Source organism: Passer domesticus, chromosome 1 (genome assembly GCF_036417665.1).
Source record: "Passer domesticus isolate bPasDom1 chromosome 1, bPasDom1.hap1, whole genome shotgun sequence".
Classification (NCBI taxonomy): domain Eukaryota; kingdom Metazoa; phylum Chordata; class Aves; order Passeriformes; family Passeridae; genus Passer; species Passer domesticus.
The window spans coordinates 149,142,500-149,158,129 of NC_087474.1; the positions used below are offsets into that span (position 1 = coordinate 149,142,500).

Here is a 15,630-nt window from a genome sequence, read left to right on the forward strand (position 1 = left end):
AACTCTTCTAAAGCTGGGAGAGCCTGGGCTGCATGCTCTGCCTGTATGCTCTCTGTCCCAATGCACTGTGATAAAACCTTTATTTGCACACCAACATGTGGTTGTTTCCACAAACTATTCCAAAATGAAGTTAAAAAAAAAAAAAAGAAGAAGAAGAAGAAGAGAGTAATTGTTATCAAAAAATACTAATTGAAAAAATCTTTTCCTTTTTTCCACATTGAAAATTTCTCTCTGTGTATTCCTCTACCATCTGGTGTACTCTGTTAAGAACAGGGACAGCTGCATGAAGCTGGAAACTATTTCTGTGCCATACTCCATAAGTGATCCATGCTTGCATACTGCTTGCATCTGACACAATGGCACAAAATAGAAATCAGCTTGTTCAGAGAATTGTTTAGAAAGATTCTCATCCTTCCTTCTCCCACTAACAGTTTGAATAAGGCAAGGATTCTCTAAAGAGTGCAGGAAAGGCCATTTTAAGAAACACCTTCTATGTTTCTTCTTCCAGTCAGGGAAGAGAAGATGTATTTCAAATCAATCCATGTCAGTCCTGACCCTTTGGTGATGTTGTGCACCAGAAAAGCCCTACTTGGAAGCATTTTCTCTGGGGGACAGCCTTGCTTTCCCGGCCTCAAAAGTGCTCTGAGAAGCTGCAGAATCTTTATAACTTTGCTTGCTCCTAACACAGCTCTGTGTTTGGTGCCTCGCAGACAATGCTCAGGTAAATATCAGCCCGGTGAGACATGCAATGAGTCAATCCTTGAATGCCTGAATTCTGCCTGGATCTCTGGAAATGACTCAGCCCAAAAAGGCAGCTGTCTGTGAGGTTGGTGTGTGAAGGGACTGCTGAGCACCAGGAGCTGCTCCTGGGGCAGAGCTGGGCCCTGGCTGGGCAGCAGCTGGGGCTGAAGGCAAGCAGGGCTCAGCTCAGCCCACACACAGCTGAGGATGCTGCAGGCTGGGCAGCAGGAATTGTTGGCTTTCTCGTGGATTGTGGAGTTTGGCAGGTGAAGGACTTGAGAAAATACAAGCACCTCAGTATTGGAGGATGTGTGTTTAAGAGAGCAGGTAATGAGTAGCATAATTTTGACTCTGACTCCGTGACATGGGAAAATATGTATAAGAAACACATTTGGCAAGAACATGCAGGCTAAATCCCACTGTAAGCAGAGGCAAAGAGTGACAAAGGGCGTGTTAGATCATAAAGAGCAGCTTTGAGGCTTTTAAGAAATATAAACAAATGGGAAGCAAGAAGTACTGGGAGATCTACAGAAAACAAGACAAAGAAAGGTGGAGGAGATTTTATATTCAGAGCAACAGAAAGCAACACTGAACATTCAATTTTAGTAAACATTTCAACCAGCCACAATAGAGTCTTCAAAAAATATTTGCATTTTGCAAATGAGGTAAGATTAAAGAGAAGGCAATTGAGGACTGAGCAATGGGAAAATGAAAGGAAATATATTAAATAATTCATTTGAATTCTTTATTTACTTACAAAACTGGAAAGCTGCTGAAGGCATTGGTTGACATTGGCAAGCAGTGGTAGAGGAAGTAGAAATTATGCTCACCAGGCAAGACTGTCTATCCAGATGCACATTTCTTATTAATTAAAGGCTTATTACATGACCACTTCAGTTCCCAGTTTAAGCTACCAGGATCCCTGGCTGTGCACATCTATACCTGCATTACATTACTGTCTCTGCTGTCTACTGATATGAAGCAACACCCTGAAGGGTATTTTCAAACCTCTGGAGGTTGGGAAAGAGCTGAATGAGATAGCTACAACACTGATCTATAAACTAGGTAGTGAAACAAGAAAGATAAACAGAATATACAGCTGTTCTTTGCTTCTTCCAGTATGAAAATCAAAGAGCACAAAATTAAACTACTGGGTACTACTCCCAGGGTAAACAACAAGAGGCACTTCATTGACTGCATGGAATACAGTTCTACTATATTCCAGTCAATATGGGTTGCAAACATTTTCTTTGATTAAAAACAAACAAAAAAAAAACAACAAAAAACCAAACCTAAAACAATTGGAAACATAAATGAAATAAAAATTCATCAATACAAATAACATTAAATAACAATATAAATAACATAAATACAAAAACATTAACTTCCACTCAAGACATCCCTAAGTCACAACTTACAGGAGGCTGGGAGAGCATTCCTGGATGTTTGCCCTGCCCTAACATCCTTCCTTGGATAACATCTGCTCTGTCTGCTCTGCTGCTGGGGCAGGACACCAGACCAAGTGGCCCAGTGCTCTGATCCAGCACAGATGCTCTGGTGTTGTGTGCTGTGCTGTGAACTCACTGGGCAATTGATCTGGGTAAGAAACAAGCCAGCAAGTTTTGTATTTTTTGGTTTTTTAACCCCAATCAGTTCCCTGATCTTGTTCCCTGAGTGGCCAAGTAAATGACTGAATGGGCTCTGCTAAGGGAGCCATGGGAAGAAGGATGAGCAGTCAGGCTTTGGCAATGGGATGAAGGAGCAGCAGGAAACAGAGCTGACTAAGCCATTTTTGTCACTCAAAGAAATTCATGTGAGGCCAAAAATATTGATGGAGAGCTGGTGTGAGTGAGGAACTGAATCTTTTCTGTGTGGATGATACAATGTCAATAAAGAGTGCATAAAGCTGCATGTACCCAGTGTTATTTTAATGGGTGCATGGAAAGCACTGGGAAGAGTAGCCCAGTGAGAAGCCCTGGGCTGAGCCCTCCCTGCTCCCCTCAGCAGCAGCACCCAGTTGTTGCCAGCACAGGGCAAGTGGAGCACATCTGTGCCCTTCCCTGAGCTGTGGGCTGGGAGAGGCACAGTTTAACTTCTGAGCATGGCATTCCTGACTGTGATGGAGCAAAAGTTAGTATTATCAGTTTCACAGAGCTAAATTTCTATTTTATTTTCTATGTAGACTATTAAGGATGACTTGACTTTTCAGTTAAATGAAATTCTTTGGTTTGGCTTTTTGTTTGTATGTTTAAAAAAAAAAAAGGCTATTGAAAAGTGTCATGTATAAGAACTGTAGCATTTCTGTTCATATCATAATACACATGCTTGAAGCTGTATCCAGGGCAAAAAATGAAAGGAAAGGAGTGAATCAGAACTGGCCAGAGCTTTGGAACTCATTCTTGAGGTAATTTTTCCATTCTCCCTTCAATGATATTTCATGGGAACACTAAAAAGAGAAACAGGCCCAGTCTTACCTTAACAGTCACTGATTGCAAAAAGGCAGTTTCACAAATTTCTTTTTATTTCAGATTTCTTAATAAATAAGCCTTACACAGCAGGTAGTGAGATCTGGATGCTGCTATATTTTTAACAGCCTCTGTCCCAAAATCTTACAGACAATCTGCAGAATATGAAAAAGCTGTCTCCCACTGACAGTTTTTGCAGCAACATGAATCATCACCACTCCACCTAAATTCCCTTTGCTTGTATTCATGTGACAGTTTAGGTTTATTCCTCACACCACCTTGCACAGCTCTTAGAGGAGCTTCAAAAGTGGGTGCAATGCAATTCTTCCCTCCAGTTTCATTGACAGTACATCACTTGCTCTTCCTTCTGCATGATGATGGTTTTAGATCTGCCTTTGAGCCCTTCAAGCTACCAAATTTGTGTGGCCAGACAGATTTTGTAGACAGCTGATTGAGCATACCTTCTAAAAGTAGGTAAATAACTGTTTAGTAAAAGTTATTGTCCTCTCTCTCTTTTTCTTTTTCTTTTTCTTTTTTTTTTCCCCATAAAGGCTAAGGTTCTTTGAAGTCCAAATTGTTCTAGGTTGTTTTGTACCTGCACAGATCACACAGAGACTTTGCTCCTTCTTCAAGCCTCCTGTGGAGATTGCTAAAAAATGAAGACTGACTCTCGATACTTCCAGGTAAGATCACATAGCATATATTTGAATTATGTTGCAACATCTCAAGCAGCCAAAAATTTATTGTCAGTCCATTGATCCTTAGCTTTGCTTAGCAGAAGGTAGATGTGGATGGAGAAATGGGCTGGTGAGGAGAGCGCTGGGTGGGGATCCAGTGGGTCTTTAATGGGTTCCTCACTCTGCTGTAGATTACCTGTGGGACCCTGTTCAGGATGATTAATCTTTCATAATTTCTGTGTAATTAGATATTCAAGTTCTCACAGGAGAGCTCTCAGGAATTAGCTCTCCCTGTAGGTGTATGCACTGCATCTCACACGACTGTCCCTTCAGGTGAAATAAAATCCAAGCAATGAGTGTTGTTGCTAATTGCTGACAGTTTTAGTCAATAACTGTAACTGGAAACGAAGCATAGCAATTTGGAAAGAGCTGAGCATATGAAGAAAAAAAAAACAAAAAAACAAACCACAACAGAGAAAATAATTTAGAAAGTGATTTTATTATTGAAAAATCTTTTCACTTTAACCCTACCCTTCCTTGGTGTGCCACAGATTTGCCACATGAAATGTGGTTATGATCTCTTCCTCTTCCTGTCCTCTAGCCTTCCATCATTAAAATAGGATTATTGATACTTAGAGGGGAACTAAGAGTGCTCTCGTAGATCCTGGGAGAGGAAAGGAAGCCAATTCCTGACCTGCTCAGAAAGAGGAGACTAAAGAATCAGATGATAGCTTCACTTGTATGAAACTTTGTGCAATTCTATAAATGGCCTAAATTCTGAGCATTTGCCCTAAATGTCTGTGCATTTCTTAGAATTACCCTATTTTTTAAGGTGTTTGATGTGAGCTGGGTATAATGTGAACAATACTTAATCCTTAAGATCTGAAACATTAATTTCCTTTAGAGATTTTTCTTTTCCTGAGTGGGTTCCGAGTACAGTGGGTTCTTCTTTCAGATTGGCTGGCAACTCTGTCACTCTTTTCACCTTTGTGAGGCCTCACTTGCTCCTGTGAGCAGCAATCACCGCAATATTTGCAGCAGAATATCTAGGGAGGACATGGTGCTTCTTGTTCCATGCTCTGAAGCACAAATTCTTACCAAACAAGTTCCAAGGCAGAGCAGGTATTTCAGTATCTTTGCACTTCTGATTTAATTGAGAAAAATCATTTTGAAATCATGTCTTTGCATCAGTCTGCATCATGCCACTGTGTAAGGCAGAGTGCTTTAGAAGGTGTCCATCTACCTGGTATGTGCAACCAAGTTATCCCAACTAACACACTGAGAATCTGAGCAGTTAAAATATCATCACGAAAAAAATCAAAACTATTAAATCTTTGAAGAACCCAGTGTTCTTTCAGGTGAACCACTTATAAGGCTGATGGCTAAATGTGTCCTTGGCTTGTATGACTTTTCTAATGAGATTTTTGTGAGTGCTCTTTTTTATTACCTTAAGCTCTGTCAGGGTGTTCACTGTTCCAGGTTTAAGAAACCTGTGTAATTGAAATACTATCAAGAGGGAAGAAAGGTGCCCAATAGCTATTTCAATGGTGCTAAGAAGCACAAAGTTCTATCAAAAAGTCAATTTCAGTCTCAGGAGAGAGATAGAAGTACTTTTACCAAATTCAGCAGAAACTTCTATCAAGATTAATATGGAATTGGAAAGTAGGACTGGAACAGACTTTGGTTGATCTTGTAGTTCATAACCCTCCTCCAGGCAGATGCAGCCAGCCCTGAATCACTCATGGGAAATGTTTGTGTAATCCCTTCCTACAATCCTCCAGTAAATGAGATTCCACAGCTTCCAGAAGAACCTGCTCCATGCCCCACCATCACTACTATTGAAAATATTTTTTCTAACATCTAACCTAAACTTCCATTGCATTATTTTAGTTCATGACTTTGAGTCTGTCCCCAGTAGGCATGGAGGAAAATTCCTCCCTTTTCACAGACATCTTCTATATTGCAAAATATCACAGTTACAACAAATTTCTCATTAATGGAAGAGGTCCTGCCTGAGGAGCCACAATTTGCTGTGTTTAGCAATATCATGTGTTTACAGAGTAGTGGTGTTTAAGTGTGCTGGAGTGCTTAATCCCCCAAAAGAGAAGTGAAATGCTTTGGCTTCACCCAGCCATGAAGCTGCAGCTGACGCACAGAAACTCCTCTAAAGACAGCAGACTGTGCATCTGTATCCTCAGCCTCCAGCTCAGAAAAAAGCCCACTTTTCTTTTCTGAGATTTTCCTAAAACTGCTCAACCTGGACTTTACTGGATTAGTGCCACAGAAAATTTAAATTAACGAAAGGTTTAAGTTTGACAGGGTCTTAATCAAAATGTAGAATCTTGTAAGGCAATGTTAACAAAGATGCCATTACTTCTGCTTGATTTATGTTGCTCTTTGACAATGTGTATCCAGGCAAATGCAGGGATACTAGTCTCTGCAGTTCAGTAATTCCCTTCACCTTCTCCTTTTTCTTTAAATATTCTTGAAATGTTCATATCAGATAAACAAAAAACCAGCAAAATGCACTTTTGTTTTTGAGCTTTGGCCTTGAATCTCTGATAGCATGACTATGAGTCACACAAATGTAGAATACATGCTTTTGTGAATAATGAGTCAGTAAAATATTTTCTGTTGGTGTTACAGACATCTTAGGGAGCTTTATTGGCTGTAATTTAACCTTTAAATTATTTTTAACATAAATTAGATTCTGCTATTGTTCTATAACATTTAGGATATAACAGTTGTATTACATAAATTATGAAAGCTATAATCTTTATGCTTTTCTATAGCTTTGGAAGAATAACAAAAAGGCTTAATTGGAACAAAGTTTCCTAAGCTGTAGGTTTTGTTTTCTCCTGGCTTTGGATCTTTTATCACTTTCCTCTCATTCTTGATGATTCTTGCTTGCACAACTACAAAGCTTTTAGCATTCACAGCAAATACCTTTGATTGGAACTCTTAAAATGTACTAATAAAAAGGAAATTACTTGATTTTATATATTTTTATATATATATATATGTATGTATATATATGTCTGTAAGAGGACACAATCACCAAAGATTAATTTACATGCAGTGCTTAAGAAATTTGTTTAAAGTGATGCAGGACTATTTTCACTTAAGACAGGAGCTTTCTAACTAGAGTCTCAATTAATGTCTACAGCACTTATTTCCTCAGTGTGGAAGTCAGCATCTACCTACATCTCTGAGCTCCAGGAGTCAGTGAGGGTTGCAGGTGGATGAACCCAGGTCCTATTTCTCCCATTCTGAGTATGCACACAGATATAACAGAATAAAACCTCTACATGTTTTAAACACAACAACATTTTGTTATATTGGAAGCTCTTCGTAAAGGCAGAGTAAAAATAGCTATACTAATATCCTATCCATGTACAGACTGGGCTATTTACCTCTTCTTTAAACTCCCTTCCTTCCTTCCTTCCTTCCTTCCTTCCTTCCTTCCTTCCTTCCTTCCTTCCTTCCTTCCTTCCTTCCTTCCTTCCTTCCTTCCTTCCTTCCTTCCTTCCTTCCTTCCTTCCTTCCTTCCTTCCTTCCTTCCTTCCTTCCTTCCTTCCTTCCTTCCTTCCTTCCTTCCTTCCTTCCTTCCTTCCTTCCTTCCTTCCTTCCTTCCTTCCTTCCTTCCTTCCTTCCTTCCTTCCTTCCTTCCTTCCTTCCTTCCTTCCTTCCTTCCTTCCTTCCTTCCTTCCTTCCTTCCTTCCTTCCTTCCTTCCTTCCGCCTGTTACAGATGTGCATAATCACATCCTTTTCAACCAATCACTCCTTTTTCCTTTTCTTTCCTCTCTTTTTAATGGATGCAAGAAAACAATTATCCTGAGCACCAATACAAATGTAAACTGCAGAATATCTGCCATTATAAGAAAACTAACAGGAAAGTAAACTTATTTGCTGTTAAACCACAAATTACTAGGATATTTATCATAATATATATTTTTAGTCATTAAATTAACCTGCTTCTAAATACTAATTCTCCAAGTAAAATGAAGAGCTTTATCAGATAATTATTGTCTGGTGCAACTGTTGTGGGTTTGACAATGTCTGATGTGCAGTAAATTCAGAAACATGTAATGTACCTGCTTTCTAATGTGTGGATTTTGGTTTTTTGGGTTTTGTTTTCCTAAATACGGTATGTTTTAAGCATTTTAAGCAGGGTTGACTGGTTTATCAATCCTAGTGGAGAGGCCCAGAGAAGCTAACTTTAGTCTCAGGATGGATTTTGGTGGTGCACTCCCCCACCCTCCCCAGGCTGCACTACAATCTGAGAACCATTCATAGGGCAGATCCCCTATGAACTCAGGTATGAACTCAGGTCAGCAGGAGATTCCTCTTACCACCACCAACCTTCCAAGATCTAGTGGGAAAGTATATGCTTACCCATTGTTTGCTGCTTTTTTCTGGGGGTTTTGGGGTAATGTGTGCGTAATACCACTATACATGCAGAGATCTAGAAATCGGTTTAAAATGTTTTGTTGTTATTCTACTTTCCAGACTAAGGCTGCAGTGTCATGAGCATTTTAATTCACTATAACTCAGCCATGCTGCTCTCCCAGCCTCGTCCTGTTCCTGCCCCAACCCCACAGGAAGCTGACCCAGGTTAACATTAAACTGGCAAATAAAGAATGAGTTTATAACAGGGATTATTCCTCTGATCTTCCTCATGCTGCTAGCTCAGTGTTTGTGCTGGGACATGGAGGGAGCAGCACAGGGAGCTGCAGGATGTCAGGAGAGGGAATTTGGATGGCAGTGTCTGCCTCCATGGGTTTGCACTGCCTGTGCTCCCATGGTGCTCAGGAAGAATTTTAAGGGGACAGTTCCTCAGCTAGAGTGGAGTGCTGCTTCCTTTCCTAAAACTGGCTGATTGTTCTGCAGAACAGCCCTGGGTGTTGCATAGGCTCATGGCTCCTGCAGGTGTCTTTTCCACAGATCTATGGCGATGACAGAAAGGCATAACTTAATCACCGAGCTTAGAAAAAAAATCCCAAATTAACTTTTGCCTAAGAAAATGGGGTTTGCACTCTACTTATTAAATAAAAGTAGGGCTTATAAAAAGCATTCTTAGCATAAGAACATAAAAATACATTATACAATTCAGCACCTTGTTTTTATAATTTCCATAAAGTCCATGATATAAAAATGTTTCCCTACTAAATTAATTTTCATCAGGCTTCATTGCACAGTCTGTTCTCCCGATGTTTCCCAGGGACAGCTGCTTGAAGTTTTTGATTTAAATCATTAAATGCTTGATTTATAGTGCATGCTTCCGGAGCCTTAGCACTTTTCCAACTCATATTGCAGTGTATTCTTATCCTAATCATTTTACTGTTTAAATACATTTGGATGGCAGGGGATTAAAGTTAACCAGCCTGTTCATTTTCTTACAAAGGAGCAAGATTATTTATCTGACAGTTGCTAAGGCACAGAGCATAACTCAGAACAGCCTTGTTAGCAAGTTGGAGGCAGACTTAGCTGCTTCATTGTTGTTTGAATATCATCAGCTGGTGTAGCCTTGCTTCTGAAATGTATTCCCTTTGGATAAAATCCATATCTGCACTAGAAATAGTTGATTATTTGGCTGTTGCAAAACATTTAACTTCCTTTTATCTTTCATGAAACAAGACAGAAAGAGCTTGATGTGTCCAAGATAGGAAAATATGTTGCAGAGGGTTAAAGGACATGCTTTATCTAAGCACATTCAATAACTTCTAGCTCCTGCTCTGAGTAACTGCTCGCCTTTGATTTTTGTTTAAAACTGTAGAGAAATTTGTGTCTTCTTTTGTCGTTGCAAAGAAAGATATCCAAAGCTTTGATACCAAAATCCATACTGGACTCACGGCGTATTAGAAGGACCTTTACATCATATATAAAATTATAAGAAACTTTATATATGAGAAAGGAAGAAGCAAGAGAAGACAGTATTTTTAATGTTATTTCTATCATGACAGACTGAATCCAGACCTATAGACTGAATCCAGCCCCCACTGCAGCTGAGAGCAACTGATGTTTCGTCAAGTAACTTAGATCAAGAAAAGTTTTTCTGACTACTGACTTTGAGTTCTCAAAGCAATAAACCACCTGGTTTTGCCAGATTTTTTTGGTTAGAGTTTTGTATTTTCAACAATCTTCTTACAAGCAGGAGAACAGTGGGCATAACCACATATAAAAATCACACATAAAACCCCACTTTTCAGTCCAAGTGCATTTGTGATATTTTGTACTCAGTTCTGTGAATATTTCAACACTACAGCATTGCAGTGACAAGCAGGCAAAAGGGAATACTGGTGCAAAGTCTATTTAAAACTGGAATGCTTAGAAATTTGCCGAAAGCAAGTATCAAATTGTTCACAGATGGAAGCTGGTGGTGTTCCTGCAAGTCTCTTCTCATTGTTTTCCATTTTCAGAAAACAGGATTTAATACAGTGGTGCAACTTTAAAGAGAACATTCGAAGAGCAGGATAAATCATGCTGACTCTCTCCCCCCAGCAAACATCACTTCTTTAGCCAGCTGAGAGACTCCAATATTCTGTTTATGTTTGACATCGATCATTTATTTTGATTTACAAAGAACAAGGGAATTATGGGTGCTGACAAGAAAACTGTGGGAATTGTGCTGGAGTGATTTTGGATGTTATGAGTCAGGGTTACTGCCCCATCGCTTTGCCAGATGTTGCCGGCCCCTTTGGCTAAGCAGCAGCAGTTAACTCTGTGCTTCAGCTGAACTGCTGTGCTTCACAGCCTGGTGTGTCAACCTCCCTTTGATTTCCTTCTTTTTCACTGATTTATATGATTCAGTTGCACCCCATTTACAGGATGAATAGGATTCAGTTCCATCCAAAAGGGGTTCAGGTCATCCAGACTGCTCCACTGTGAACCAAAGCACAGAAAATGGGAACTGTTGGGTAATTTGCTTTGAGGGCACCTATAACCCTGACTACAACTGTGATGGAGACACACTCCCAGCAGGTAACAATAAATAATGTGCAGCAACATTGAAGACAAATGGATGAAATACACGAGCTACCAGAGATAGCATAACAAAACTGGATATTTTTCTTTACACAACAGAAAGAATAAACATTTTTTTTAATTGTCCTTGTAGGCCTTTTCTGCAAGATACTACTTCCAGTTTCCAGTGGTTGTTATCATAGCAACAGCCCAGGTTGGAAGGGACTTTGAAGGACAATCTGGTCCAAGCTGTTGTGAGAAAGGGAGCCTAGAGGAGATTATGTAGCAGCCTGCACACCCATAACTTGAAAAGCTCAAGGAGTGAGCACTTCACCACATCCCTGGGGAAGCTGAATGCAGTTTGTCACCTGTATTTTCAGATTAATCTGGGGAGCAAGCATCCAACACTGCAAGACATATGGTAAACCAGAAATGCTGAAAAATGGTGATAAGCAAAGATAAAGATGAGCATGGAGAGAAATTAGGTCTTGATAGTATGGCCAGGCCATACTGCTGTACTCATAAAACTAACAAACAAATCAGCTTTTAGCTGAATGTGTTTAGAGTTTCCAGCTGGAAGTCTCTTTAATTCTCTAAAATCATTATTGTATTTCTATTTATTAATCTACTATGAGGAAGAAGTGGGAAACAGCTGAATGATACCATCTGGCTTTCCTTAGAAGTATGTCACTATGACAGGGAGATGGCCTTTACTATGGGTTAGCAAAAAATCTGGGACTGATTCTTTTTTTATTCAATGGAAATTTATAGCAATATTTTATATTTTACTTTTGCCTGCTTGTAACAGCATCTGAGCTGTGCATGAGGGACCCTGTCTACTGGCTCAGGTACTTCACAGATTCCATCTTCAGTGAGCAAGGTTTGGTCTCTGATTGAAGGCTGGAAATCTCGCTCTGCTCTAAAAATGTTCTGGGTTTTATAGTTTACTTAGATAATGTTGTGTTTACTACATACTTTCTTTTCTGCTGGAACTCCCAGGTAATTCTACTGGGAGGTTTGAATTATTTTTAGAATGCCAATTTCCCTTTTGAGTCCTTTCTTGTCACTCAAAAATTCACATGAAATTTCTCAGCCATTCCCTTTTCTGAAGCCATGGTAACCAAGTTCCCTTTATTCTTTCCCACTTCTTTTTCTTCTTTAAAATAAAGACAAAATCCCCCAAACCAACAACAAAAAAAAAAATCTCCAGATCTTTTGTGATATCATTTCCTATTAACTTCAGAAAGATCTTTCCTGCTGCAAAAATCAGATTCAGTAATCTATGGCTTCCTGACTCCACCTCACTTCCCTTCCTACAATACTTCCAGGAATGCGCAGATATCTGGTTTGGCATCAAATCTGGATTTCAGATTGATCTTCAGATTGAAGAATCCATAATTTTCAAATATATCTACTTATCAAACTTTTTATTGTTATCATTTTCTGAAACAGAGAACCTAATTTCCATTCCAGGCAGCCATATGAATTAGGTAGCCATTTAATAAGTCATCAATCAAATAATTTCCCCTGACATTAAATTTAAAATGTTCAGAGGTCTTCTGCTGATTGCCTGGAGAAGGTGACAGTCCTTGTTGGCATTTTTAATTAACTTTACAGTGGGTACCAAGAACAATGGCACTTCTTTTTCTTCTCATGCTTCAGATTCACAGCTGGGAAAATCACTCTGACTGAGAAATATCTGTTGGCTGAAGCCAGCTCTTGGAGCTCTAACTGCATATGGTGAGTTTGGTCTGCAGGATGGAGCTCTCTGATCGTGTCTTTCAAAGGGGTCAGGAGCAGGACAAAGTGGTTTCATTGTCTTTTTTCACAGGCTACCTGCCAGGAGGAGAATTTAATTCCTACAAATCATAATAGTAGCAGCAACAACAACAATAAGAAAATCTTTGCATTATGTCAATGTCATATGCTACTGCTGTTCCCAAATATCTCAGAACAGCTGCTTTTCAACTGTTTCCTCTAGTCCTCTTTAGTCAACTTCACCCCTTCTGCTTTTTCTGACAGAACTTGAGAGTTTACCAAACTTTTGCAAGCTGGCTGCATTTGGGGTTTCTGCTCTGGAAATACCCATTTGGTCGTCACTCCTAAGATGTCTTCATGTCTTTTTTATGCTGCAGTCACTTGGAGCCAGGGTTCCCATGTAAGAGGGGAGTTCCAGAGAGAAGTGCCTCTGAGGATGTGTTTTAGCCATAACTGTAGATCCACACCTGTGCATTTACTCATGAGTGTGAGTCTCAGACACGGTTCACAAGCCAAACAGAGAAATTCACTTATTCATGGACTTTGAAAAAGCCAGGTTCCCCTTTCCCGTAAAAAAAAAAAAAAAAAAAAAAAAAAATCACTTCTGGTTTGCATAGAGGGCCTTACTGGATTAAAGGCTTCACTTCTGCTTCCTTCAGTTCCTTTCAGAGTGAAGTTGCTGCTGATCATCACTTTTCAGCAGTGTTCTCTAATTGCAGTGTAGTAAACTGGGAATAGAGGAAACAACCCTGGTATTATTGCTGCCATCTCCAGGGTCAGCAGAGGGAAGGGATGTAGCTCAGAAAGTTTTCTTAAAGGATGTGCCCATCTTGGTAAGTTTGCCACCCCTTTGCTCTGCTACAAGGAAATACTACACTCTTTTGTCTTGCCAGAACCACAATTTTCTCAGTGTTTCAAGCAAAACCAGTTGCTAGAGTTGATTCTGGCAAAATGATGAAATCCATAAAACTGTCAGCTCTCCCCGTGTCAGAGGTGGGATCGTGTGCCAGCTCTGCTGGCACGGTGCCCTCCTGCCTCTGCCCCTTCCCCTGGCAGGCTCTCTGCACATCTCCAGCTTCCCCAGCACCCGCCAGGAAATGTGCTCATTCCAGTGTCTGGGTTCTGCAGCACTGACTTGTCCTGCTGGCATCTCCCTTCTGCACCAAAATGTTGCAACGAGATGGCAAAATAACCCCACACCTTTTTAGAAGTTATATTGTCCCAGCCTCTCCCTTTGAAACTGATTACACTGCTCACAAAGTTAATTTTACTTCTTTGGGGTTGTTCTGAAGGACTTTTCTAGATGCCTATTTTGGGGAAATTTTTTTTTTTAGGAAAGAACTAGATACATATAAACAGAAAGTTAGCAGATCATAACATAAATATCTCTCCCTCCCTCCTACCAAGCCATTTGCTTTCCTAACTGAAACCGGTGGTTTGTGATTCTTCACATTATTCTTTTAATGTCATGACCTGTGTGTCAAAGTGAGAGGTTGCTTGTGGATTTTTCTTGTCTTTGAAAGCAATACTTTCTCCAGAGACAAAGAAGCTCTTTTACAACACTCTCAGTAATTGCCATGAGGTGGGAGCTACAAATTGGGCAAGCCTGGGCAGTTGCATGCTGACTTTTTTCATTCCTCATGTCCCACAAGTATTTCTCTTTCAACAAGGCTTCTGTGTAACTGAAAAGGAACTTTTTTGTTTCCTTGATTTAGTTATATTATGTTTTAAAATTTCTCCTTTGGCTCCATTTCCCTCTGGAAGCTGCCCTGGCCATAAAATTATCAAATAATCCTTTTAATTTTTAAAATTGCAAATTTATATTGTTCCTCTACCCTTATCAACAAAAAAAGGCACAGATTTACTCTATTTCATTTGCATTTTCAAAGCCTTTGCAAGCTGTTTTCCACAATAGACCAGTCACAGCTTTGCACCTCAGAAATGAAAAAGTGGGCAGATCTGACCCTTGAAAAGAAGCCTTTTCCAGCTTTTTGTAAACATTAATGACCTATTCATAAAGAAAAGGGCAAAAGTTTTGCACAAAGAGATATTAAAACATTGAGACACTTGTAAAGTCTGTTGGAGAAATAAATGATGGCTTTGAGCAGACACTTAGGCAAACAGAAAAGAGGGCTACAAAAATGCCAAATATAATCTTTTGATGAGATTAGGAAGTTTCCATCAATGTTTCTGGTGGTTTTCATATGTATGCATGTACATATTATGAGAAAGAATAGCTGTACCACATCAAGCAGCAAAATTATCCATGTACCTAAATATTCTGCCTCCAACAGAAGTGGTCACTTTTGGAAGAGTGTCTGAACAGAGCAGGAATGCAGTGATACATCCCTGGCACGGAGTCCCATTGCCAGTGGCTGGCAACAGCAAGACTGCCTGGGCCACCAGCATCTTTTCAATTCTTCCAGGCGTATGTCCAGCTGTGTTTTGACCTTGCATAGACCACAGGCTCTCTCCTGTGGCAGGAGGTTTCACAGTTTAACAGCTAGCTGTGGAAAAAAAAAAACAAAAACAAAACAAAAACAAAAACAAAAAAAAAAAAACCAAAAAAACCCAAAGAAAACAAACCAACTAGTACCTGCTCATGTTTGTTTTGAATTTATGACCTATTATAAGCAGCTAATGTCCTTCTTCTCCATCTTCTACTAGGGGGAACAGTGATAAGTAATTCTTTATTTCCTATTCACCTTTTCCATTCTATTTATAATTGATTTTTCGGTCTTCTGTCACAACAATTTTTAGTAGGTTTTCCAAGACTGAGGATTCATTAAGTCTACAGCCACTCATTCTATCAAAAATGTTTGGTGTCTTTAATCCTTCTTTTTAGAACCAGTATCATTTAGGTCTGAAAGACCCTGAAAACCATAAAAACCAATAGTTTTTGCTGCTCTCTCTATAATTCTGATTCTTCCATATGGTTGCATAGAAGAAATGGGCTTATAGCCATTCACCTTAAAAATGTACTGGCTACAACCAGTGGAAACCTGGCGAAGAGAAATCTCTGACA

General features: G+C 39.6%; 1 long non-coding RNA gene across 1 annotated transcript in view; it reads left to right on the top strand.

Moving 5' to 3' along the window:
* The first annotated feature begins 3,402 nt into the window (after positions 1-3,402).
* Positions 3,403-15,630, top strand: part of LOC135284366 (uncharacterized) — a 97,354-nt gene continuing 85,126 nt past the window's right edge. Inside the window, exons 1-2 of the long non-coding RNA XR_010349775.1 lie at positions 3,403-3,680; positions 3,810-3,889. This is a non-coding gene — a long non-coding RNA (uncharacterized LOC135284366). The remainder of the gene's footprint in view (positions 3,681-3,809; positions 3,890-15,630) is intronic.